This window comes from Mandrillus leucophaeus, unplaced genomic scaffold (genome assembly GCF_000951045.1).
Source record: "Mandrillus leucophaeus isolate KB7577 unplaced genomic scaffold, Mleu.le_1.0 Scaffold49, whole genome shotgun sequence".
In the NCBI taxonomy this organism is placed as follows: Eukaryota; Metazoa; Chordata; class Mammalia; order Primates; family Cercopithecidae; genus Mandrillus; species Mandrillus leucophaeus.
In genome coordinates this window covers 4101891-4105729 of record NW_012105253.1, presented here as the reverse complement: position 1 = coordinate 4105729, position 3839 = coordinate 4101891, and positions in this window count along the sequence as shown.

Sequence of the window (3839 nt, the reverse complement as noted above, 5' to 3'; positions counted from 1 at the left end):
GCCCAGCCGTAACAATTCTTGAACAAGGCACTTAATCTCTCAAAACTTAAATTTTTAAAAAACAGTTAAATTTCTTATTTCTTTAGAGACATGGTCTTCGTATGTTGCCTAGGCTGCTCTGAAGCTGCAGTGATCCTCCCACCTCAGCCTGCCAAAATGCTGGGATTACAGGCATGGGCCACCGTGACTGGCCAAAACTTCAATTTTTAAAAAATCTGGCTCAAGTCCTAGAAGAGTTGCTAAAAAATCAAACAAACAAAAATCTATAAAATGTAGGCAAATTTTTTTTTTCTGAGAAATAAATACATAAAAAGCATTTAGTAAAGTGCCAGGCATACAGTAACAGTCCCCACAAAAGTTTATTTAATTTTATTTATTTAAAAATTTAGACCCTTTCTACAAAAAATACAAATAATTAGCCAGGCATGTAGGCACATGCCTGTGGTCCTAGCTACCTGGGAGGCTGAAGTAGGAGAATCGCTTGAACCCAGGAGGTTGAAGCTGCAGTGAGCCATGATCGCACCACTGCCCTCCAGCCTGAGCAACAGAGCAAGACCTTGTCTCAAAAAAAAAGTAATTACTGACTACCATCTGCATAAAATTTAAATAACAAATTGAGAATAAAACTTAAGAAAAAATCAACTAAGTATCAAATAATTACTTTCTTAACACTTAAACTGCCTAATCTAATGACAGTCTAAGGCCAACGAAAAAACTGATTTTGCTCCTGATTCTTGGATTCCCATTAAGTGAGGTCTATCTGCAAGAGAAGGTTAAAAGTTCCTCTTAACTAGAGCCTTACAAGTGATCATGCTTCACCTCAGGTGGTTCCCTTCCAATCCATGTTCTGCCCATTTTCCTTCCCTTTGCACTTAAACACTTTTAGCACCATATAGCTTCCTGGATCCAAATTACACTCTTAAATTGCCATTTAAAAACCGCTCTTCCTTAGAGCAAAAGGAGAGTATATTACAAAAGCAAAGATCACAGCTATACCCAGCCTAGGTCTACAACCTATGATTGTCCGCTTTCAATGCTGAGAAGGTTGTCGTGGCAACCGGCTTTACTAACTTGCTCTATTTCTCTCTCCTAAAGCCTTTGAAGTGAGCCCCTCCTCCTTCCCAGCCTTTGAAGTGATTCTGAATAGAATACTAAAGATTACCTATTAACTGGCCTAGCAGATTTTGATCACCCCAGAAACACCTGGGGCATTTTCTTGAGCCACAGGCACAGCACAGGCACAGGGCTTCATGTGATTACAGCCCAACCTGCTAGTGTAATTATTAATAACTAATCAACCAATTAATATTTCTTGAACCTTTCCTATATCCTGGGCACTTTGATGGGTTCTACAAATATAAGAGTGAAATCCAGTCTCTGACCTCCATAGTTTCAATCTAGTGCCATCTAATCCTCTAACCTGCACTCTCCAAGGTAATAGCCATGGCCACACGTGGCCATCAAGCCTTTCAAATGTGACTGGTCCAAAGTGAAATGTACCATAATGAAAAATATTCATTGGAGCCAGGTGCAGTGGAATGTGTCTGCAGTCCAAGCTACTGGGAAGGCTGAGGAAGGAGGATTGATTGATGCCAGGAGCTGGAGATCAGCCTGGGCAACACAGTGAACCCCATGTCTAAAAAAAAATTAATTAAAAAAAAAAACAAAACACTTAGCTGGTGCATGGCTGTAGTTCCAGCTACTCAGGAGGTTAAGGCAGGAAGGTTATTTGAGCCTAGGAGTTTGAGGCTGCAGTGAGCTATGATCATGCCACTGCATTCCAGCCTGGGTAAGAGTGAGACCCTATCAGTGGGGTGTGGTGACTTATACCTGTAATCCCAGTACTTTGGGAGGCCAAGGTGAGTGGATCACTTGAGATCAGGAGTTCAAGACCAGCCTGCCAACATGGAGACACCCTGTCTCTACTAAAAATACAAAAATTAGCCAGGCATATTGGCAGGCACCTGTAATCCCAGTTACTCAGGAGGCTGAGACAGGAGAATCACTTGAACCCAGTATACGGAGGTTGCAGTGAGCCAAGATTGTGCCACTGTCCTCCAGCCTGGGTGACAGAGCGAGACTCCATCTAAAAAAAAAAAAGAAAGAGAAAAAGAAAAGAAAGAAAGAAAAAGTTAATCCACAGATTGGGACAATATATTTGTAAATCACATATCTGATAAGGACCTCATATACAGACTATATAAAAGAAATTTTATGATTCAATAATAAAAAGACAATCAAATTTTAAAATGATCAAAGGATCTAAAAGACATTTTTCTAAAGAAATGGCCAATAAGCACATGAAAAGCTGTTCAACATCATTAGCCATCAGGAAAATGCAAATCAAAACCACAAGGAGATGCTACTTCACACCCACTAGGAAAGATGGCCTATAATATAAAAGACAAATAGTAGCAAGTGTTGGAGAGGGTATAAGAAACTGGAACCCTAATACATTGCTGGTGGGATGTGTTTTGGACAGTAGTCTGGCAATTCCTCAAAACCATAAACATAAACTTACCATAGGACCCCACAATTTTACTGTTAGTAGAGACCCGAGAGAACTGAGTGTATATCCACACAAAACTTGTATTCAAATGTTTACAGCAGCAATATGAATGATAGCAGAAAATGAAACAACCTAAATGTGTATTAGTTGGTGAATAGAGAAGTAAAATGTGGTCTATCTATATAGTTAAAAAATTATTTGACAATAAAAATAAATTAAATACTACTGATATGTGCTACATTGAAACTTGAAAACATCAAATGTCAAGTAAAAGAAGCCAGTCACATAAGATCACATATTGTAAGATTCCATGTATATGAAATGTTTAGTAAAAGTGAATCTGTAGGGACAAAAAATAGATTAGTGACAGTCTAGGGTTGGTGAGACTGGAGACAAACAGAATGGCAGTGGAAGGGTTTGGGGGGTTCTAAACTTAAATTGTACTGTTGGTTGCACAACTCTGTAAATACACTAAAAATTTTAAATTGTATATTTTAAATGGGTAAATTGTATGGTATGTCAATTTCATCTGACTAAAGTTGTTAAAATATAATCAAGGTATTTCTAATAAAAAGTGAAAGTCAATTGCCACTCTGTCCCCAGCAATCATCTAAAACACTGTCTTAGTCCATTTGTGCTGCAATAACAAAATACCTGAGGCTGGGTAATTCAGAAAGAACATAAATTTATTCCTTACAGTTCCAGACGCTGACAAGTCCAAGATCAGGGCACTGGCAGGTTCGGTGTCTGGTGATGGCTCTGTCTCAGTTTCCAAGATGGCACCTCAAATGCTGTGTCCTCATATGGCAGAAAAGAGGGTGAGGCAAAGGCCTATGTTGTTCCCTCCAGTCCTTTTAAAGGTTGTTAATCCCACTTATGAGGGCTCAAGAACAGACTGGGAAACATAGTGAAACTCCATCTCTACAAAAATTAAAAAAAAAAAAAATTAGCCAGGCATGTGTCTCTAGTCCTAACTACTCAGGAGGCTGAAGTGGGAGGATTGTTTGAACCCAGGAGTCCAAGGCTGCAGTGAACTATGATGATCATGCCACTGCACTCCAGCCTGGATGACTTAATCCCCAGGACTTCATCACCTCCAAAAAGGCATTATCTCTTAATGTTATCGAATTGGAGATTAAGTTTCAATATGTGATTTTTTTTTTTTTTTTTTTTTTTGAGATAGGGTCTCACTCTCTTGATGAGGTTAGAGTACAATGGCATGATTACAGCTCACTGTAGACTCCAACCCCTGAGTTCAAGTGATCCTCCTGTTTCAGCCTCTCAAGTAGCTGATACGGGCCCATGAAAACACACTTGGCTAATTTTTGAT